Source organism: Rhinolophus sinicus, linkage group LG10 (assembly GCF_036562045.2).
Source record: "Rhinolophus sinicus isolate RSC01 linkage group LG10, ASM3656204v1, whole genome shotgun sequence".
NCBI classification, from domain to species: Eukaryota; Metazoa; Chordata; class Mammalia; order Chiroptera; family Rhinolophidae; genus Rhinolophus; species Rhinolophus sinicus.
The window spans coordinates 87,724,728-87,749,895 of record NC_133759.1 but is presented as its reverse complement, the minus strand read 5'-3'; the positions used below and the strand labels follow the sequence as shown (position 1 = coordinate 87,749,895).

Here is a 25,168-nt window from a genome sequence, read left to right as displayed (position 1 = left end):
GTGAGGAAAAACTAAGACCCCAATGTGCATATTTCCTTACATGCAGTCAGGTTCCTGTGGGCTGAGCCGAGGGTTGGGGAATGAGCAGCTCCTTCTTAAATGTGCCAAGAGCACATGTCCTAGTATTTCTCCCCAGTCTCTATGAGGCCTCCTGGTCACATGCATGTCTTAGACCTGGGTTGGGGGAAGAAAACAGGGAACAGTTCACTATAATTAGGAATCTCGGAGAGTGGGCAGATCCTTTACCTGTAAGAAACTTTCACTTGGAAATGGGCAGTTTTTCCCTGTCATGTGTTATAAACATTTCTTTTGGGCTCCTTCTACAGACTTGAAAAAAATGTCTTTCTTCTCATCATTGATCAAAGCGATTTTCATCATTTCCTTGGCATTTCCTCTTTATTCTGGTGAGTACTTTGTTCAGTTCTGGATGAAGCAATTCACACATTTTAGAAAATGCAGGAAACAACTACTATTATCTAGAAATGGAGGAGCTTCTTTTGTTAGACTTGTAATACTTAAACTGGCAAAATTAAATGGGACATGTTATAAATTCCCTTTTTAAAATTGCATCAGTGGATTGCTTATTCTCATTTCCCACCTTAGGGAGGTGAAGACAGAGAGGTGTGTTAGAAAGAGCAGAACTTAGCTTTTTGTTCATTGATGACTAAATGTATTTACCTGACTTCATTTTTTCTTTTTGGAGGTCAGATTGCATAGTTGCTAAATGCAGAGTGTGGAGAGTAATGATGTCTTCTAGATCTGATATTTCCTAGAAACTCATTTCTCATTTGCCAGTTCTGAGTCCACTAAAGTCAGGGCTCCGTATAAAGAAAGAAGTCATTGATCCTTCTCCTGACAATTTATCTTCCTTTAAGCACAAGGGGACTTAAAGGAATTTCAAGTCCTTTAGAGGATGAATTTCAGAGCAAAGTAACTGTGAGGTGTTGAAAAGACCCCTGAAATTAGACCTGAGTACTAATTAATTAAGTAGGAATTAATTTCTTAACTTTAAATACTTTATAGAGAGCATATTAAGTGGCTTTAAAGCTAAAGTAAAGTATTGCCTTCTCTGACTAGGATGTCTCTCATCTATTAAAAAAACAAAAACAACTACGGTATCTTCACAGGTGGTTTTGGTGATTATTAAACAACACATACATTACTTTTAACAGAGTTAGATTAATATGGAACTATGAATCCAGATTTGGAGTTATTTTGTTAAGTTATTGCTTTGATACTGCCACAAAAGGCTCATCTCAGAACCTGCAGGTCGTGAGCAGACAATTTGCATGGTATTTTGTTACTAAAAGACGTGGGTACTCCTACCAGAGACTAATTGCTTTCCCCTCTTCTTATTTTCAACTTTTCTTTTGGGTGCTGATTGCAGAAACTGCTTATCCACGTCCAAAACCCCTTCGCAAAGTGGTAAGTTAATATAGGTTAATTTGGGAATTAAAAAAGGTAAACTTAATTTTTTCTATATTGTAAGTCTTAACAGCAAATTTCACCAAACAAAATGTACAACAGGATGATTCTCCAAAAAGTTATAAAAGAAATGTGTTATTATTACCTAAGTACAAGAAATGGAATCTTGCCAGCCATATAAAACCATTTGGCATTTTAGACAAGGTAAAATATTCCATTATTATTCAAAAAATTCCATTATTTACTGTAAACCTTGTTATAAGCAAGCATCTGGTATGGGTTACAGCATGCTTAAAGCAGAAATGTTTATCCTAGCAAAACAAGAGGATTTAGAAACAACAATTTTCCACAAAGTTGGATAAAAGAACAATTTTCACATATTCACAGAGTAGAAATATTATATAGAGGTGAAGAAAATGAACTTCAGTTCTAAACACCTGAATACAGGTTACAAAAACATTTAAGAGCAGGTCATGTAGGAATACACAATACTGTTTATGTATGTAAATTATGAATTGAGTCATCACTAAAGAAATTATACATATATATATATATATATATAGTTACATACACACATGAAGTACCAATATATATGACTACATACATATATGGTGATAATAGTCAGATGATCTAGTAGTGAAGCCATTGAGGAAGACAGGGGAATTATAAAAAATTCAGTTTTATGATCTCTTGTGGTAAAAACAATGGGGAAAGCCTGGACGTAGGTATGTGGAAAAGCAGGAGCTGAGTGGCTACATTATAAAAATACATTCAGTCATTTGTCTGTTATTTTAATAATGATACTGGGGTTGTAGAAATATATCAATAATATTTTATGTCTAAGTGGGTTTCTGGTACCTTGATTCCTGTTTGTAAACCTCAAATATTTTCATTCCATTTTGATGCATGGTATCTTGTTTTAAGAATAAAGAACACTTTATTGTAAAATTTCATAATATGACCAATTTTATGTTGTTATTTATGTTTAACAGCCAGACTGTAGTATGTATGAAGATCCGGACGATAGTTGCACCGGAGAACATGATCCAATCTGTACAACCAAGGGCATAACTTACTACAATCCATGTTTTTTCTGTACTGAAATGATGTAAGAACACAAGATTAAATTTTGGCTTTTTCAACATAATGAGGAAACCCTCACAAAATGATAGAACAATCCATGTTTCTGATAGCCTAGGCACACTGTACACAGTAAATAATGACTATTTCTGCAAATGCCACAGAAACACACTTCTACCTTTCCCTGAAGTTCTCATTTCTAAAGTTTTGTATTTGACCTCTCAGTATAACTCTGCTGGATATTCTGCAAACGTATAAATCAAATAATTTAGTTTAATTATTATGACTTACTAATGGTGATCTATGACCAATACATTGAATTCTGAAGTTCAGATGATAACTGAGAATCTCTGTGATGTAGCTTCAAGCTACAGGGAGCATAACTGAGCAAGGAATCCTACTGACTACAGACATTTGAAATCCATCCTAACGGGCCCATTCAGGTGGGAAGGGATTCCACTGATGCCCCACTTTTACTCTTGAACTCCATGACAGACTGCAATCCTTCCTTAGAAAGCAGGACCATCTAGGACACTTCCATCCGACCTCCCTTCCTGTACCCTTTACTCTGAAGACATTTGCAGTCTAAAGGTTCAGCCGATCTTCCTACTTCTCGTCTCATTTTCTCTCAGGTGTTTCCTCTTATTTAATCCCAAAATTGGCTTCTACTTCTAGAAAACCACTGAAACAACCTCTAATCCTCTCCTCTCTCAGGTCTGGGTGGGTTCCAAGACTCAGTGAGGACTGAGCATGGAGGAAGAGTCAAGTTGTCCCAGTTGGGGGGAGGACGTGTGCAGGGCTGGGAAGCAGGTGGATCCCAGGTGCTTGTGGAAGTGGAGCATACCCTCTCTACACAGTCCCATATTAAAATTCTCCTCTTTTAGAAGCAACTAGTATCATACCCAGGTAATTTTAAATGATCTTTTTAGTAATATCTTTTTCTCTCTCTTTCTCTTATTACAGAAAAAGTGACAGAACATTTGGATTTGCTCATTTTGGTAACTGCTGATTCTGCCTGAGCGACACATTCCTATGGCTTATTGCAACCCTATTTTGCAGTGGATTCTAACCACCAATTAATATTCTTAATCAGGGCTTTAAATTCCTAGATGACTAGACAAAGTCTTCTATTGTACACAAGATGGAATGTAGGATGTTGAAGATTTTTTCCAACTCGAAGAACCTTAATTGAAACATTTTTTCTTCTGTTCAATTATTCCATGAGAGTTGAAAAACTATCTGAATTGTGTTCAAAAATATCAAACCTGATGCAATTTACAATCATAAATATTTCAATCAATAAAATGGTAAATAATATTATCTTCATTTTTTTGGTTGATTAATGGGTTGAAAGACATGAATACTTTTGTTTATTATAATTGCATAAATATTATAAAATGTGAAAAAATAGTACATCGCTTGGTTGTTTATTAAAGTTACAGGGCTCTTCTTTACCCAAAGGAATAAAAATCTCTAGAAGACAGATCTGGATAACTGAAAGTTAACAACTACCCAGGTCAATCTTATGATCACAAATGTTAGGCAACATGGACTTATATTCTAAAACGTAGGACATGTATACAATTGAATGAATTGCAGAGTCTATTTAAAGATATTGCACAATTTCTGAGGCTTGGGTGGAAATTACATTATTTTCTTTGTCTCTCAAAAACTAGTCAAGACAAAGGATGGCAGTGTTCTTTATATAATCCAGATGCTACGTCCTTACTAGATATATGACTTGCAAATGTTTTCTCTCATTTTTGGGTTGCCTTTTTTACTTTATTGATAGTGTCCTTTGATGCAAATTTTATTTAATTTAATGAAGTCTACCTCATCTATTTTTTCCCTTTGTTGCTTGTGCTTTTGGTGTTATATATAAGAAATTGCAGCCTAACACAAGCTCAAGAAGATTTGCACCTAGGTTTTCTCCTAAGAGTTTCATAGTACTAGTACTGGCATTTAGATCTTTGATGTATTTTGAGTTAATTTTTGTATATGGGGAGAATTATGGGTATGAAGTTACACTTTTGTATGTGGCTACCCAGTTGTCATAGCGACATTTGTTATAAAGACTATTTTTTTTGTCATTTCATTATCTTGGAACTCTCGACAAAAATCAACTGATAATCAAGACAGTGTAGTACTGGTGAAAGAATAGATAAATAGGTGAGTAGAACAGAATAGGGAGCCTAGAAATATACCCATATACATAGTAAACTGATTTTTGACAAGCGAGCAAAGGCAACACAATGGAGTAAAAATAGTTTTCTCAATAAATGGCAGTAGAGCAACCTGATAACTATATGCAAAAAGCCTAGACACAGACCTTACGCCTTTCAAGAGCATTAACTCACGTGGATCATAGACCTAAATACAAATGTAAAACTACAATACTTCTAAAACAGAACACAGGAGATATCCTAGATGACCTTGGGTATGGGGATGGCTTTTTGATACAACACCAAAGGATTGATCCATGAAAGAAATAACTGATACACTGGAGTTCATTAAAATTTAAAACTTTTCTGTGAAAGACAACATCAGGAGAATGAGAACGCAAGCCACAGACCAGGAGAAGTATTTCCAAAAGACACATCTGATAAAGGACTGTTACCCAAGATATACAAAGAACTCTTACCACTCAAAAATAAGAAAACAAGCAGCTCGATTTAAAAAATGAGACAAAGACCTAAACAGACAACTCACCAAAGAAGATAAACTGATGGCAAATAAGCATACGAAAAGATGCTCCACATATGCCATCAGAAACTTAAATGAAAAAACAACAATGAAATGCCACCACATGCCTAGAAACATGGCTATACCTGGAACACTGACCCTAATTCTTTTAGTCTTAGTATATACTACTAAACAGCTACAATAATCAAGACAGTGTGGTATCAGTAAATATATGTATGTATATAATGTACATGTAAAATACATATTCTCTCTGTTTTCTTAGTCTTGCTAAGACTTGTCAATTTTGTTCCCTGTTTCAAAATATCATCTCTTAGCATGTTTCCCCAAAAATAACACCTAGCCAGACAATCAGCTAGAATGCGTCTTTTTGAGCAAAACTTAATCTAAGGCCCGGTCTTATATCAATTTTTGCTCCAAAAGACGCATTCGATCTGATTGTGTGGCTAGGTCTTATTTTCGGGGAAACACGGTGGTTTCATTGGTCTTTTCTATTGTTTTTCTAGGCTCCATTTTATTTATTTCTTCTCTGATCTTTGTTATTTCTTTCTTCTGCTAACTTTGGTTTCATGTGTTCTTCATTCTCCAGCTCTTTAAAGTGTAAGTTAGCTCATATATTTGAGATCTCTCTTTTTCTTAGGTAGGTGTTTATCTCTATCAACTTCCGTTAGAACTGCTTTTGCTGCATCCCATAAGTTTTGGTATGTTGTTTCCATTTTCATTGGTTTCAAGATATATTTGATTTCCCTTTTGATTTCCTCACTGACCCATGGGTTCTTCAGAAGTATGTTGTCAATGTCCAGGACAACAGTGTGTGTGTGTGTGTGTGTGTGTGTGTGTGTGTGTGTGTGTAATATAAAGAGCTTCCCAACAACTTCGACTCGAGGCTTCAGTTTACTTTTCCCTAAACTGTCCTTCACTGGAAGGATTGGTCTATCACAGATATCGCTAATGGTGTCAACATAAATAGTTCAAAGAACTACTGTAAACATAACAGTCACTTTGCTGTTAAATGTGGCTCCTTTGTCTAAATTGGCATGGAGAATAACTAATCTTAGATGTTTCTTACTAAATCCTGGGTTTCTTCACTGTGAAAAACAGCAGGTGGAATCAGAGTGACAAATGTCCATCAATTACACAACTTAAATGCAGACAGTTCTAATTTAATTCCCCAGCCTTCTCTCTCTTCTATCCTATAAATTCATATCCTGTGCTGTGACGCAGGCTTGCCCAAAGCTGGCTGGTCTAAGACTCATCGGGGAAATTTAAAAACATATAATTGCCCGGGCATCATCTATAAACACTTCTTCCACAGTCTTGGTAATGAGACTGAGCACCCTAAAAAGCTCTCTAACTAATGTCAAGTCTGATTTGTCAGAAAAAGAGTAATTTCTTAATCCTATAACAGTTCATGTAATTGTTTGCACTCCACCCCAGGCTGAACGCAAGTCTGGAGTCCGGAGATAACATTATCTTCAAACAGACCAGACCCAGGAAACAATGTGAGGATGTCAGCCCTCAAACCTGCCTGACTGGCTCCTCTTTCCTATATAAGAAAAAGCTAACCTAAAGTTAGATGCGGTTGTCCACTGGAGACTGTGCGATGCATCCCAGGTACCACCCACCCCCAGTGGCCTCTCTGCTGGCGCCTTTCTTCTTAAATAAAGTTTCTAACTTCTATTCCTTGAGCCTGTGAATGCTTTCACCTTCCGCGACAGGACAATGGTGAATTCTACGCCAGAACGAAGTCCTCGAAGTCCTCGTAATACTGCACAATAGTCTTACAAGACACAACCACTGGGGGAAACTGGGCAAATTGAATCTCTTTGTACTATTTCTTATAATTGTAAATCTACAATAGTTTCAAAGAGAGAAAAAAAATAGAACGTTAAGAAAGTAAGAATTCCCATTGAGTATGAGTCAATTCTGGTATTGAAAGCTACTGAGAGTATAGGTTTACACCTAATTACTCTTCTTTTCTTGCTTAAATGCTTTTTCCTTTCCAATTCAATTGTTTAGAAAGTTTTCACATATCTTAGAATCTGTAAGGCATTTATTACGTTCCTCATACCTCTATTCATCAGATCAAGTGGTCCTCAAGCCTCCTGCTGAGGGAAGAGCTATTGAGAAGTATGTCTCATGACCTACTTTTCAGTCCCCAGGGAGAACACAAAATACCTCTGTGCTTTGTCTGCCCTGAGATCTTCTATGTTCCCTCATTAAGCTCCTCACTTACATATCAATAAAAGTGACTTAGGTGGATGAAATAGACTGAGGAGTTAAGGTGAACCAGAGAGTCACAATTGCAAGAGCTGTGGGCCTCAGTCGGCATTACCTGTGGCAGGTAGGTCAGGTGGGGGATCTAGGGAGGAGCCTGGTGTGGAGCATTGCTGTGAGGACTGCTCCAAGTGTGCACATTCCCTTAAATGGAGCGAGGTTCCTATCAGCTGACCTAATGGACTGGGACAGCAAGCAGCCCCTTCTGCATGTGCAAACAGGCTTTGGTCCAGGTTTTCTCTCACGTATCTATGGAGACTTCAGGTCACATGTTATGTCTTGTTGAACGGTTAAATATTGTTGAATCTGAGGGTTGGGAGAAGAAAACGGAAACAGTTCACCTAAACTAGGAATCTAGGGAATTGGAACAGTTCCTTTACCAGTAAGAAATTTATCACATGTGGAATGTGGATTCTGTTGGTCTATTCATAGAAAAATCAGGATTTGTCCCTGAGCATGGGTAAACCATTCTGAATATTTCATTCACAGACTTGATGAAATGCCTTTCTTCTCCTCATGGATCAAAGCTATTTTCATCATTTCCTTTGCACTTCTTTGTTCTGGTGAGAAATTTTCCAGTCTTAGGTAAATGAAATACTTCACATATCATAGTAAATTCAGGAAACAATGCTGTGACTGCTTTGATTAAGTTTGTAATATTTAAACTGCTAACGTAAAACTGAGCATGTTATAAGTTGTCTTTTTTAAATTGCATCAGTGGGTCGCTGTTGCTTATTTCCCATATTAGAGAAGTGGAGACAGAATGGTGCGTTAGAATGAGCAGTAGGTTTCAGGTCTTTGTTCATCTATAACCCAAGAACTTCAACTAAAGTCTGTTTTTCCTTTTGGGGGCTCACATTCCATTAGTGTTAATTGCAAAGTGTGAAGAGAAATGATCTCTTCTACCTCTGGTATTCCTTGACAATCTGACTTGATGTTTGCGAGCTCTGAAGCTGCTATTTCAAGGCTTTGTGTAAGGATGCAACTTATCGATAACCTTGGTAACAAGTTATATTTCCTAAAGCTATGGTGGTCCTTTACTTTCAGAATAAGGTAATCTGTAAGGTATTGGATAGAGGCACACCATTACAACCAATAACTGATTAATTTCTTCATATCTAAGTGACTTTGGCAAGGCATTTTTCCCCTGGACTAGGCTCTCAACTATAAAGGTTAAAAAAACATTGATGTCTCTTAAGCAAGGTGTTGGGAATAAATAAAAATAATGAAATTATTTTTCACAAAGTAAGGTTAATTTGGGAATTAAAGACTTGTTCTTGACTTTGCTTTGTTTTGTATATTTAGTGTTTTGCTCCTGCCATAAAGAATCATATACTTGCAATTTTCATACAGGCAAATTTCACACATTTTTGCTAAGAGATGTGATCACTTACTACCAGAAATTTATTTTTATTTATTTATTTTACTTTCCTTTTATATCATTTTCTTCTGTGTGGTTTTTTTCCTTTGTTTGTTTTGTTTTGTTTTGTTTTGTTTTGCAGAAGCTTCCTTTTCATTGATACAACAGTGTAAGGTAATACTGATTCTTTAGGAAGTTAAAAAGGTAAACTATTAACATTTTTATATTGTAAATTTTAAGATAATTCACCAAACAAAATGTACAAACGCGGTGAGTCTTCAAAAAGTGGAAATCTGTATTATCAATACACTAAATTTAAGAAATTGCATATTGGCCAACAATAAAATATCATTTGATATAATCCTGACAAGGTAAAAAATGCGCATATCCTATTTCCTTATAATTCTATTTTGGGGCATCAACCTTACTGCATGCAAGCCTCTGAGAGAACTTAAAGGTTAAAAAGTAGAAATGTTCATCCCAGTAAAACAAAAGAAAAAAAAGCCAATCCAATTATCCATTTTAAAAAGCTAATTTTCATGTATTTATGGATCAAAAAACAAATTACAGCTTTAAATATCAGACTATATAAAGGTCACAGAAAAGTGTAAAATGTAGGTCATATGAGAATACAAAGTATTGTTTTATTTATACAAATTACCAAAACTGTGAAACCCAACAAAATTACGTGTGTGTGTGTGTGTGTGTGTGTGTGTGTGTGTGTGGTAATATCATGGAGGAATAGGGAGGGCATAAAACTAGAATACGGCTTCAAGATTTATTTGTATGTGATGGATGATGGAGAGATGAGTAATTAATAAGAGAAGGGAGAGGGTGTTTGGCTGATTTGTCAAAATTACATAGGCTCTTTTATAAATAGGAGACATAAAAATATTGATAATATTTTACATTTTAAGTGGGTGGTGGGTACATTGAGGTTTGTTGTTAAACTTACATCTAGAATATATTTCTCACCTTTTGATGTGTGGCATTCCATATTGGAACTGAAGAACATTATATTCAGATGTTCGTTATCTGATAAACTTCACGTTCTTTCAATATTTTACCTCCAAACTGTAATTTGCACTTACTTGCCCCACTCTCTTGTACTGGAGAAACTGAGCCAATCTGTGCAACTGATGGCCAAACTTATCATAATAAATGTACTTTCTGCAGTGAAAAGATGTAAGAATATGGTAGTACATATTTTCTCTTCCAAAGTAATAAAAAAATCATTTCAAAAGAATAGGAAAATCTGTAATCTAAGCATAGCATATACCCAAAATAACTGTCATTAACTCTGTAAAATATGTATGACATACACTTGTACCTCTCCCTAAAATTCTAACTTCTGAAAACGACTATTACATTAGAGCTCTCGATATAACTTGCTGAATATTCTGCAATTCAATTAATTTGACTTAACTAGTTTTACTATAATTTACTAATGGCAGCCTTGTGACCAATATGTTGTAATTCAGAATCCCTGAGGCTGCACCGTCAATCTTGGTGATGCCACGAGAATCAACCTTGCAGACCTCCACCTTCAAGGAGGGTAACTGATATGGGATCCTATGGCGATACTCTGAAATCAATCACAGCGGGCCATTTATTTTATAAACGAATTCCTCTGACGGTTTCCTGAACCTCCAAGACAACCTTTCTGACATTTCTCAGACTTCAGGGAAGTCCAAGACACTTCATCAAACTTCCTCCTTCTCTCCTTCACTCTGAAGTTTGTGATCTGAAGGTGCTACCAGCTTTCCTGACCCCTTTCTATTTTCTCTCATAAAATCTTTGCATTTCTTAAAATCCCCAAATTGACATCTCTTTCTCGAAGACCACAAACACAATCCCTAATCCTCTCCTTTCTCAGGTATGGAAAAGAAGGAGTTAGGACTGAACAAGTAGGTAGGGTCACTTATCCCACAACAGGAGGTGTGTAGGGTCAGGGTACAGGTGGGGATCAGCTACTCACAGAAGTGGAGCACGGCCTTTCCACCCTGTCCCAAGTTCAAAATTCTTCTCATTGGGAAGCACTCGGTGCACTTCCCAAGGAGTACTAGCTTAAGAATTTATTTTTCTTTCCCTCTTTCTTTCCCTACAGACTTCTTCATAAAAATTAAAATTTGATCATTATCGTGCTTGCTGAATTCTGATGAAACCATACATCCATATGGCTCTAATGTGATCGCATTTTGAAGTGGATTCTACAAGTAGAACTGGTAGATCCTTCTCAATCAGGGCCTTAAATTAATAATGATCAGGTAAACCCTATGGAACACAAGATGGAACACAGGATGTTCATTTCGTGCCGCTCTAAGATTTTGTGATATAGGATTTTGATTCTCCATGTTCAAATTGAATGACAATTAGAAAACTAATATCTTACATAGTATATATTTGATAACATGAAACCTAACATACTTTAAAATCCTAAATGTTTCACTCAAAAACATTAAATGATTTTATCTTCATTAGAGTCCTTGTTTTCATAATTAAGGCAGTATTTTCATTACAATATAAAAATACATTCACCTAGCTGCATGGCCTTTTCCTTGATAGGAGATTCTAAAATACTTCTTCGGGAAATATGGTATATTCATACGTGTTTTTTTTTCCTTCAACACATTACATAAAAGCCTACTATGTGTTAGGTACTATATCAGACAAGAAGGATAAGATGGTCAAGAAAATCAGATTTCAATATTCTCTAGGATCTTCCATTGTATTGACTAAAATTACTGTCTCTGAGGTTTATTCAGATGTTTACTTGCCAAAAACTTATCATTTTTAGTTGTAATACAATGTTTTTTTGTAAATATACAGAGATAAGAAATCATTGCTACAATCCAATTTTAGATTATTTACATTACCTCAAAAAGGGTCTTCTGACCTGATTGCAATTAATCCCTCTTCCTCATTCCATCCCCGGGCAACCACTAACATATATTCTCTCCCTATTATTTTGCCAGTTCCAGACATTTCATATCCAGAAAGTGATATGTAGTCATTTATACTTGCTTCTTTCAGTAGGTATAATGATTTGGAAGTTCATACAGTTTATGATGTCTATCAGTTGTTTATTAAAATTAAATCATGAATGGTAATCCATTTTGCATTGATCAACCATATTGTGTTTTTTTATTTACCAGTTGACGGGAACTTGGATTGTTTCTACTTTTTGCCTATTATGAATAATGCTACTATGAACATTAATGCACAAGTATTTGGGTAGACATATGTGTTTTCTCGTTCTCTTGGGTAAATAGCAGGAGTGAAATGGATGGTTCATATGGTAGGTATATACTGAACTTTTTCAGAGCCTGTTCGTTCCACCATGTGAGGTTACAACGAAAAGATGACCATCTAGCAAGTGGGGTCTCAGCCAACACTGAATCTGCTGGCACCATGATGCTGGACTCCCAGCCTCCAGAATTATGAGAAATAAACATTGTTTATAAACACCAAGCTGATGGTATTTTTGTTATGGGAGTCCGAATGGACCAAGACACCATCCATTTCATAATGCTTTCAGAACCACGAATTGGACACACAGATATTAAATTTTCTGAGCCATCTTGTTCTTTTCCAAGAATTCTCCTGCTGTTATGTCCTTCCAACTCCTGTATATTAGGGCTATTACACCAAATTGTACAAGGCACACACTTTCAAGTGGTTTTGTGGTTTGCTGATCATTGCAAAAGCTACCTCACAGCACACAATTGTAAAGGACAGTTAGTATATAAACTGGGAAGCTTGCCCTAAATAATCTATTCCATTCATGTAACATTCTCAATTGTGCAACCTGAGCTTATGGAATAAGAGTTGAATGTGGAATCCAGAGGTCCAGGGAGAACAGAATGGCTTAAGACAAATATTTTTGTGGCGAAGACCAGGAAAGACTCCTGTGTTTCCTTCCTTACACCAAGGATCCAACTCACAAGCATCTGCTCTGCTCTTTCCTGAGTCACCACCAGGAGTCCTTCTTGCCTCTTGTCACTCTCCAGACACATATACAGAGAGAAAATACCCAGAATTAAATAAATGCTTTAGACAACTATCAGTCCAAATGCAGCTAGAAAGGTGTACTTTAACTCAACTTGTTCAGTATGAAAAATCTGAAGTTTTATTTATTCTAAACTATAATGTAGCATTCGAAAGCCATATATCATGTACGGTAATAACATTTGATAAAAGATTCATTTGCACATCAAATGCCATCATTTCATACTACAGATTATATTAGTTGAATTCTTTGAAATGACTTTTAACATCAAGAGCCATGGCAAAACTTTTAAATTCACGTGTCTACGGTATTTGTTTGATAAATAATTTTGCACTGAATAGTAAGGCATTTAATCCACTAAGGGTGGATTATTATTAAAGGACCAAAATAATAAAGAACTTTCCACTTTTAACAATGGGACACAATGTCCATCTGAAGATTCAGAAATGCTTGGGATGCTTTAAAATTGTGAAGAAGAACCACATCTCTTAGTCTCCACATCCACATCACATTACTCAATAAAACACAGTGGGCTTAGAGTTTACAAATCACACTGTTCTAAACAATAAAAAACAATATTCTTCTAATAGTAGTAAATGTAGGTAAATCCTGACAGAATTAGGTATAGAACATATACTTATTCAAGTTTGACCGGTTTTACTGTTTTAGGTTTATTGAAGTAAATTTACACATACTAAAATGCAATTCTTTTGGTTATAAGTTTGACAAACTTAGACAATGACATAACCAACTCCACAAGCAATAGAAGTTTTGTCTTCATCCCCCAAAATTATCTTGTGCCGTTTTGTTGTCAACTCCTTCCAACACCCGCAAGCCCTGAAAACTATGTATCTATTTTCTGTGTTTGTTAAATATATTTATGTTGAATTGAATTTAGATTCACAAAAATGGCATAAGTAATAGTGACTTCCCGTATAGTCTGGAACTAACTTCATAAATGATAACCCTTTACATAACCATAGTATTGTGTCAAAACCAATTGAGATGGTATTGATAGGCAATTGATGTTATACCACTATTGACTAAACTAAATACTGTATTAAGAGTCCACCGTATATAAAATGAATTCTACTTTTTTTCTCTTTGTGCATAGTTCTCTTAAACTTTATTGAATGTAAAAATAGATTTCATGTATATCCACCACCACGATCACGATATAGAAGTGTCTATCACTTCAAATTAACACTTTTCTGCCACCTCTTTATTGTCACACTCTCTCTCCAGCCATGAACCCTGACAATCAGTAATGTTTTCATCCTTAGAATTTTGTCTCTGTGTGAATGTAGTATAAATAAAATAACTAAGTATAATTTTGAGATTTGTTCTTTAAGCTTATTATTTAAATGTTCTTTCATTAATGTGTTTGAGAGCTATCCAAATTGTTGCATGTGTCAATAACTTATTACTCTTTATTACCGGGTAGTACTACATTGTATGGATGTACAACAGATTTTTACCCAGTATTTTACAGAGTATAGTTTTTCAGTCTGATGAAACTTTATGAAATTTAGACTTCTGTAATTCTGCTCCCAACAGAATGCAGTCTACAGAAAAATATTTGCTCTACCCAGTAATCTGTGGGAGGGCCAAATAGGAATTTTGTTGGTGTTTTTCACATTTAGGTTAAATCCAAGCTGTTCCCCCCCATTACTTCCCTGAGCGGTGAGGTAGTTTACCTATAATCTATGGGGTCACTGACACTGGGAAGACTAGAGACTCCTCTTGGTCCCATTTTCTCTATTTCAAATCTCTGTCTCAAAGTGATAGTATTCTCTACCTCTTCCACAGTTGAGCAACCAGTGCATTTTTTATTTTGTGAAACTATATTAAATAATCCATGTGTCTAACATTTCTACGGGTTAATTTAAAAAAAAATCTTTATGCATTCTGTGCATAACCGTGTTTTCTGCTAATAAATACATATAAAGGCAATTTAATGGATGGGACATAAGGGCTTCCCAGTAATTTCACTGTAGACTTGTGTTTACTTTTCCCACAAATGTCCCTACATCAGAAGAATTAGTCTGTTGAAGATTTCTCTGATAGTGTCTATGTGGAAACTTAAAAAGCCACTGGCAGTGTAATGTCACTTTAGTATATACTAAGGGAGCATTTTCGATACTTGTAAGAACTTGTGTTCCTCCCTTAAATTGCCTTTGAACATTAGCAGTCTCAAAGTTTCTTTCTCAATCCTAGATTTCTTCAGTGCTAAAATATAAGGGTAGATTGAGAGTGACAAATATGGTCCTCATACACAACTTAAGTGTGGGCAGTTTCAATATTTTATTTCTCCTATCTGTGACAAATCTGAGACAGAAATTATTACTCTCATAGTTAAAATACATAAAATGAACATTAGAAAGTCCAGACATGGAGTCCTAGATATATCTGTCATTTAGTTTATTCTTAAGAATCACTTTGTTACGAAAGTATCTCTTAGATGCAGCATATAGTTGGATCTTACTTTGTAAGCCTTATCAATTTTTTTAAAGATTCAGTTATTGAGTTAGGTCTATATCCATATATCAAAATGACCAATACTGGTCTGAAATGTCATAAGTTTTGGATAAAATTATTACTTTTCAATATGCTATGTTCCTGTGGTCTTTCCCCACAAGACTTCTTTCGTTCATTTTTATGTTCTAAAATGCTTTTGTTGTTTAAGATTTATCTTCCTCTCTAGCAATTATCTTTGTATTTATAACTCCTTAGAGGCTCTTTTTCACTTTCTTATGTGTTCTTCACACACAGAGGACTTGAAAAGATAGGGACATACATCGTGTTTTTAGGTAGAAAATACTTGAAAGTATATAAGACAGAAATAGTGGCTGTATGAACTTGTTTAAACAATTTTATTTTGACTCTTAATGGATAAACTTGTAATTAAACAAAATGGCTCTAAGATACACAAAAAATACAATAATTTCCTAGAAAGATTGGTGGCAAAGCTAGTATGATTCTATATAGGTATTACAATATATTATTGTAGAGTATAGATCTATAAACATTTGAAAATTTCATTTCAATCTGAAAGTATCTGATGATAAAAGGTTGAAATTTAAAAAAATTACTCCGTTGAGTCTAATGTGTTTCATGTATAGAAAACTTCTAAGAGGAAATGCTGTGTCTCAGTATAGTTCTCCAAATTATTTTCCTTGTTTTGAATTTCTTGCCCCTTTCAGGGTCACTTGCTTGGAAATCTTGTTCTTCTCTTCTCTATCTTAGAATCTATAACCACTCTTATTACCTTTTGCCCTCCCCATATTTCTGGGTTGAGCATATCAAATTGTCTCCATCCTTGCATGAGCCACTTTACAGCCTCTGGCAGAACACAGAATACCCCTGTGTCTTATTTGCCTTGGGCCATCTCTTACTACATCAAGCTCCTCACTCACAGATAAAGAACTCAGTTGCACCTATGGGAATGAGGAGAAAAATCAAACAAGATAACCAATGTCCCAGCTGTTTACAACCTTTCTTTACTACCTTCTCTGCGTGGGGAATGTAGGGAGGTAGCTGGTGTATAGCATTCCTTCCAGAAATAATAGTTCCTATTTTCCTGAGAAAAACACTCAGATTCGAAAGTAAATGTTTCCTTGAAGTGCAGGAATCGTTTGTGTAGGCTTACTAAAGGACTGGAAGAATAAGTAGCTCTTTCTTATGTGTGTAAAGAGAACTTTATTCCTGTACTTTCTCTCACATATTTAGGAGGCTTTTTGTTCACATGTTGTGTCTTGTTGATCTTTAGGTTGGGGTAAGAACAAGTGACTAGCTGACCTTAATTAGGATTCTAGGTGGTTGGAACTGTTCATTTGCAAACAGTAAACTTTAGAAAAGTGGATCAAGATTCTGTTTGTACAGAATATATGTCAGTACATACACATATATTTCTTTGCTCTGTCAGCTGAGAGGACCTTGAAACAATTCAAATTCAAAATGCTTCCCTTAAGATATAAAAAAGGGAAAAAAAGATGAAGGATGTCCAGCCTTACCACTTCTATTCAATGAAAGATCTGGACAGTAATTCAGCAAGAAAAACAAATTAAAATTCACCTGATTGAAAGTAAAAAGCAATTGTGTCCTTATTGACAGATAACATGATTATCTATAGAAAGTTTGATGTAGTCTACAAAAAAATATCAGAAATTATAAGGTAAGTGTACCAATGCTGAAGAACACAAAATCAGTATATTGATATGAAACATTTTTAGACAAACTAGCTACCAAAAATAGAAAATTAAAAATTGAAAATACTATTTATAATGTAGAAAAATAAAATAATGATAAAATCGTCAAAAGATTTAAACGTTTTGCTGTACATTAAAACTTGCATCATTTGATGAATTTAAAAAGACCTAAACTAATTTACAGATATGACCTGAATTTGGTCAGAAGACAATATTGTTAAGATGCTCATTCTCCTCCATATTAACCCATGTTTGTAATACAAGTCCTATCAATATTAAGCTAATTCTAAAATTCATACGGAAATACAAAGGACATAAAAAAAGAAAAAACAGATTCAGAGGGCTAAGATCATCTGTTCTCAAGATTTATTATAAAGATACAATAATCAAGACAGTGTCTTACTAGCAACAAGACAGACCAATGATACTTAATGTAGAATAAGAAAACAGACTCATACGAATATGGACAATTCATATTGCCAAAGATGAAGTCAATGCAGTGGAGAATGGATAGCCTTTTCAACAAATGATACTTGAATATTTGGATACTCACATACAAAAAAAAAGAGAAAAACAAACAAAAAACTTCATTTCAATCTGAAAGTATCTGATGATAAAAGGTTGAAATTTAAAAAAATTACTCCGTTGAGTCTAATGTGTTTCATGTATAGAAAACTTCTAAGAGGAAATGCTGTGCCTCAGTATAGTTCCCCAAATTATTTTCCTTGTTTTGAATTTCTTGCCCCTTTCAGGGTCACTTGCTTGGAAATCTTGTTCATCTCTTCTCTATCTTAGAATCTATAACCACTCTTATTACCTTTTGCCCTCCCCATATTTCTGGGTTGAGCATATCAAAATGTCTCCATCGTTGCATGAGCCACTTTACAGCCTCGGGCAGAACACAGAATACCCCTGTGTCTTATTTGCCTTGGGCCATCTCTTACTACATCAAGCTCCTCACTCACAGATAAAGAACTCAGTTGCACCTATGGGAATGAGGAGAAAAATCAAACAAGATAACCAATGTCCCAGCTGTTTACAACCTTTCTTTACTACCTTCTCTGCGTGGGGAATGTAGGGAGGTAGCTGGTGTATAGCATTCCTTCCAGAAATAATAGTTCCTATTTTCCTGAGAAAAACACTCAGATTCGAAAGTAAATGTTTCCTTGAAGTGCAGGAATCGTTTGTGTAGGCTTACTAAAGGACTGGAAGAATAAGTAGCTCTTTCTTATGTGTGTAAAGAGAACTTTATTCCTGTACTTTCTCTCACATATTTAGGAGGCTTTTTGTTCACGTTATGTCTTGTTGATCTTTAGGTTGGGGTAAGAACAAGTGACTAGCTGACCTTAATTAGGATTCTAGGTGGTTGGAGCTGTTCATTTGCAAACAGTAAACTTTAGAAAAGTGGATCAAGATTCTGTTTGTACAGAATATATGTCAGTACATACACATATATTTCTTTGCTCTGTCAGCTGAGAGGACCTTGAAACAATTCAAATTCAAAATGCTTCCCTTAAGATATAAAAAAGGGAAAAAAAGATGAAGGATGTCCAGCCTTACCACTTCTATTCAATGAATGATCTGGAGAGTAATCCAGCAAGAAAAACAAATTAAAATTCACCTGATTGAAAGGAAAAAGCAATTGTGTCCTTATTGACAGATAACATGATTATCTATAGAAAGTTTGATGTAGTCTACAAAAAAATATCAGAAATTATAAGGTAAGTGTAACAATGCTGAAGACACAAAATCAGTATACTTATATGAAATATTTTTAGACAAACTAGCTACCAAAAATAGAAAATTAAAAATTGAAAATACTATTTATAATGTAGAAAAATAAAATATTGACAAAACTGTCAAAAGATTTAAACGTTTTGCTGTACATTAAAACTTGCATCATTTGATCAATTTAAGAAGACCTAAACTAATTTACAGATATGACCTGAATTTGGTCAGAAGACACAATATTGTTAAGAGGCTCATTCTCCTCCATATTAACCCATGTTTGCAATACAAGTCCTATCAATATTAAGCTAATTCTAAAATTCATATGGAAATACAAAGGACATAAAAAAGAAAAAACAGATTCAGAGGGCTAACTAGTCAAGAATAAATTATTTATTATCATTATTATTATAAATCTATGCTTAGGTTGCAGGTATTTTCTCTGGAATTCCAGCAAGTATGGAAACACATCCGATAAACTTTCATCTGGATGATTACAAATTCAAAGTTGGTATTTGTTATATCATCCGAATGTGTGATAGTATATATTGTTTTCCCCAGCAGCACAGAGTGACATTTCTGAGCAGAGACAAGAGATAGCAAGATTGGACTACAGCTTGGTTGTTTGAGGAAGTATGTGATGGGAAATTATGTATTGTAGGTGTGTTGGGGACCCAAGGGGCAAATCAACTACATATAACAGTGAACGAGAAGTAGAAATGTTGACCCAAATTGAAAAATCTCAGGCTGGAGCACAAAGAGAGAGATCAAAAATACGAGTAAAATGACCAGAAATAAGAGATGAGAGCCAGGAACAGTCTCGTACGCTGTTAAGAATTGGAGTACTGATCCTAAGAAAAAATGAGCAGTATTTTTAGCAAAAATGAAGGGATTCAATATAAACCTTTGGAAGCTATTAAAAGTAGGTGTAATCAGACAACTTGAATACATGGGTACTGCAATTGTCCTGCAAGAGGTGACATTAGCTCCAAGAAGGATAGTAGAAAAGGACGTAACATGATATAAATAGGATTTTTGTGGTCTAGCTCCTTTCATTTATTCATTCACTATAATTACAGAACCCTTTTTATGTTCCAAGAAGTATTCGAATATTAAAATTACAAAATTCAAATTAGAATACCCAAACATTCAAATCAAGAAGAACTAAATTTTGTACATATGGATGTTCACAGTATGTGGGGGATGCTATTCATACTGTAATTGTCATTTAGCTTAAAATGCCTCTGACTTCTACAGCCTGACTGTGGCAAGTATGTAGAAACAAAGATGGGTTGCACCATTGAACACTTTCCTGTCTGTGGATCAGATGGCAATACATATAGCAATGAATGTGTTTTTTGCAGGGAGGTTAAGTAAGAAACAAAATCTCCCGTATCTGCTTATCTGAAATGTTAATGCCTCATTTAAGAAATCTTAGATAATCAGTGCTGGCATTAACTCAAACACATTTAAAAAACTCAGGAACAAATGCTATATCAATGTAAGGGAATCACCATTTCTGAACAGTTTTGTTGTGGGGCTATTTTTGTAATTATTCTAACAACACATCACCTCCAAATTAATAAAATTTCATTAAGCTGCTAACAACAGTAATCATAGATTAATTACTACACCTCTAGACAATCTTTGGCTTCTTTTTTAATTAGACTAAGAATATATTTATTACAAAATTTTAAAAAATTTCTATCTGCATGACGTACTTCTTTTAGATTTTTTTCATGTTTCTTATTCACTCATAATCACAAACCACCCAGCAAAAACAAAGTGACTAGAGATACGATGAAACAGTATGAAACAGGAATGTATCTTACATACTATATTTGAACTGGATTTCAGAAACTCAGGTAACTCTTAATTAGGCTTGATTTTCATGTATTCACTTTATCACAAAGTAAGCATTCAATTGTGTCTTATTTAAAGATAGACTCTACTAAAGATTCCAGTGTGAATCAAGCAACAGAATAAAACACAACGTTTCCCTTCCTGTGAAAAATGGTTCAAAATATCACAGCTTTCAGAGATTGGATCAATATGCTCTTGATGCTTCGGAACAGGGAGAGGGATGGGCAGGAAGACAATACTAGAGGAATAAAACTCAGGCAAATTAAGTTCAGCAGGAGGACTGTCATAGCTGGAGAAGCATCAATAGAGAAAGTAGGCCCAGCAAGCAGCCGCAGCTGATGTCTGTCCTCCTGGTCCACAGCTGGGGTAAGAAGAGGGAAGCCTTCCTAGGGAATTGAGGGTTAGGAAATATTCAGAACCTGGGTAGATGATCAGCCAGCCTCTGAGGTACACTTCATTGGATCTGCCCAAAGTGTAGCTCCCCAGTGCAAACTGGGGTTAATAAAGCGTAGGAATCTGTATGGAGAGCAAGATCAGAATCAAGACAGTGGGTACAGGACACAAAACTCTCATACACTGCAGAAATTAAATAGGCAACAATGTCAATTAATTTTGAGGCAGAGAAGGCTGGTTCTTACTCCTACAAACACACTCTTGTCAGGTCAAAATGTATGTTTTTGTAGAAGCACACTGAGCAAGCAAATGCCATTTCATTGGCCTAAAGAAGACAAAGCCTGGGCACTAGAAAACAGATTCTACCATGTTGACTCCGTTAGTCAAATCATGCTTTTGGGGAAACACGATGGGCCTCATACAGGATCCTAATGTAATAATCTACATGTGTTTTTTTAGAGAACATGGTGGCCAACATAAATGTAGGCATTATTTTCCATGCTGATTCCTTAATGTAGCTTTATGTATGAAATGACTCCTCTTACTCTTCCTATTTCATTGAAAGATATTTCCATGCTTTGTTTTCCATGCATAAGGTAAGGAATCTCAGCACACATAATATATGACCTATACATTCTTATAGCTATTAATGTTCAGGGATTCTTGAATTTAGTATTCCTGACTCTATATGATTTTAATGAACTCCCTACTTTAGAAAACAGGGCATACATAGTTTCCTGTGAAAACAAGGATTTCATGAATAAAAAAGCTTAATTATGCATAAATGTATTACCTCTTGTGGGTTCTTGTTCTGTCACTCTCAGATCCCTAAATGCTTGAAGGAATACAATGAATACTTAAAAGATTTACTTATAGTTAAATGAGAAATAATACTTGTACAAAGCTCTTGTGAGTAAATTAGATATTAGAAAATTACTTATTTGTTCACGACCATTATAGTTGTTCAAGAAGTGATATGAATGTGTTTGGTAGTAACTGCCTGTTTTGTACATAATTGAAGTTCCATCTTATTTCAAATCTTTAAAGTAAAGCCCATGAGCAACCTTATCTCAGCCTATTGAAGCTTTTCCTTTGTTGTCATGTATTGTGTGCTGTCATCAGCAGGTGACATAATCGTCAATGTACAAGTTCCACCAAATCTACCAAAAAAACCCCAGAGGTAATAAGTGTGTTACCAATTGCAGGAAATAAGGTCAATATACAAAGTGAATTCCATTCTTATACACCAGAGATGAGCAACTGAATTTGAAATTTTAAAAGGACAACACCATTTACAATAGCACCGAAAACATTAGATATTATGTAACAACATAATACAAGGTATGTTTTCAAAAATCTACAAAAAAAAATAATGAAAGAAATCAAAAGGGATCTCAACAGAGAGATATGCCATGTTTGTGTATAGGAATATTCAACATTGTTAAAATCTCAATTCTTCCCCCAATTTGATCTCTAGATTCCATGTGATCCCAATTAAAACCATGGCAAGTAATTTTGTAGATATCTGCAAACTGGTGCTAGGATTATATAGAAATCCAAATGCCTGGAATAGCCAACACAATAATGAAGAAGTAAAACAAAGTTACAACACTCACACTTCTCAACCTCAAGATTTACTATAAAGCTACATTGAGGAAATAACAGACGCAAAGTTCATTAGAACATAATGAAGAGCACAAGGCAACTGCCAAACGAGTCTGGGACTCCTCACCAGAGTTCACAACCAGTGGAAAATTGACAAATTGATTATATTGGCCTCCTTCCCTCCAAGTCAGGATTCTAAATACACCTTGATTTGTATGTATCCTGCATCTGGCCTAAGCCCAGCTTTCTCCTGTTGCAATGCAAACCAGGCTGCCATCATTAAGCGATTAGAGAAGCTGAGCACCACACACAGATACACTCATCAAATACGCTTTTCAAAAGATCAAGGGTCACATTTCAAAGGTTATGAAATGCAAGACTGGGCAAAAGAAGATGACACTAAAAGCAGGTTCCATCTCTCAAAAACCCACAGGCATCAGGGTTAATATAAAGGAAGAAAGGAATATTAAAATAGCAGATTAAATTATTAACAGGTAAAACCACGTTGTCCGGGTGGACTAAAGTACTATCCCAGGCTTTAATATATTTGAATTATTAAACAATAGAGCCTGTTACCCCCATCTGCCAGACCGGGGACCTCTGCCAAGACACCCAATACCATAAAGATATAAAATTCATGGGAGACAGTCATTGCCCTGACGCTCACCATGGATCAATGTGCTATGGCACTGAGAACACCAAGCCACATCACTCCTGGGAAAGGCATTAGCTACTGGAATTGGCAGTGGGGTGTCCCACTGGGATGGATGAGTTATTTCACATCCCTAGGTGATAGGGGTACTCAGTCTCCACTAGGATCTTGTCCTGCTGCAAATTGGACCTATTGAAACACACGATGCCTAGAATGCATATCGAAGACATAAGATTTACATCCTCAAGGGACAGAGAAAGAATGTAAGTTTTCTACTACAAATTTCGGGGTATATTTCTCTATTATCAGAAGTCTAGACTTACTGTTTTAAATTTCCCTTTGTAACAGGGATTGGACAGCATGGGCTCTCCATCTGTTTCATTTCCAACCACCATAACACCTCTCCCTTAGTTCTCCTCACTTTCCAGGGATTCCACCTTTTAGTGCCCTAATTAGTTTGTCACAAGAACTATTACAATCCTTGGCAGTCGGTGTCCTCCTGGCTTTGTAAAATGGCACGCTAGAAACTCCAACTTATTAATTTATTAATTTGTTCTCCCACCTTGTCTACTAACCCCGAAACCAGCAAAGTAGTAAAAAATGGAGCATCCTTCTCTAAGCTCTTCTTCCAGCTTTCCATCTTGAGCTTGTGGCCTCTAGTTGGGCATCATCGTTATCCAGCCCAACTGCCCACAGCAGAGGACAGTCCACTGCAGAGCCTTTTTTCCCTTCTTTGCTACTGCGCACCATGTAGCAGTTTTTCAAACAAATGCATTAAAGCAGCAGCATTGTGGGGGCGACCGGTACCTACATGGCAGTCCACAAGCATCTAACATACAGACCACTCCTCCCCACATAGAAGTCTATAGCCAATGTGCTAGTCCCCTGTAGATACCAATTTCCCAAGACCCATTCCTTTGGTTACCTAGCCAGCTCACCAATGGCTAGTTTGCAACCTCGGGAGGTCTCTGGTTGAAACCGGAAATTGGCCCCATACACTGAAGGCAAAGAGCGGCCAACAGCTCCAGATAGGTAGGCGGCAGGTTTAATAAGCGAGAGGACTTACTTATGAGGCTTGTCTTGGGTGTCCGCAATCCGAGTAGAAATCCACACCCGCAGGTCAGAATCCTAAAGGTTTGTATGGAGGCCTTAGGAGGTTCAGTCACACACATTGTTGAGCTGGTCTCCACACCACCTTGCTCTCTCAAGGCTGTGCCCTTGAAAATGGCTCCGGCTGTAGAAATGGCGGGCGGAAGTGCAGAATGGCGGGCGGAACAGTAGAAAAGCGGAACTTACATTCCAAAGTCAAGAGAGGGGGTAACGAGCTTCCTTTTACCGAGGTCCAGTTCACAGGTCAGCTGGCGGTCATGTCCTCTTGATAACCTCCTCCATTATTTAAAGGGATAATACAGAAAGGTGGAAAGAAGAAACATCTTAATTCCATCATCCAGAGGCAACCACTTTTAATATTTTTGTTTAGTATCTTCTATTCATTATTCATCTTTTCAAAACAATGACCATAGGATATATATACAAATTTTATGTACTTCTTAGGCTGCCATCTTATAATTATAAAAATAACAAAGCCATCCACTAGAATGGCTATAGTTAAAAAGAGAGGTCTAATAAATACGGGTGAGAATTTGGAAGAACTGGTGTTGGAGGAACTCATACATTACTGGTGGAAATATTAGCAGTTATAATATCCGCTTCATAAAAGGTTTGGCTGGGCATTAAAAAATTCAACATAAAATTACCATATGAACCATTCATTCTACTCCTAGGCATTTATCCAAGAGAAATGAAAACATATCCATTGCAACATTTATATAATAACCAAAAAGTGCAAACAATTCCAATGTCCATTG

The 25,168-nt window shown here is 35.8% G+C and overlaps 1 long non-coding RNA gene across 1 annotated transcript; it reads left to right on the top strand.

The window, feature by feature from the left end:
* The first annotated feature begins 335 nt into the window (after positions 1-335).
* On the top strand, positions 336-3,634 carry LOC141567139 (uncharacterized). The gene is made up of 4 exons (XR_012489534.1): positions 336-404; positions 1,388-1,425; positions 2,418-2,533; positions 3,469-3,634. It is a non-coding gene; the product is annotated as an uncharacterized LOC141567139 (long non-coding RNA).
* The last annotated feature ends 21,534 nt before the right edge of the window (positions 3,635-25,168 follow it).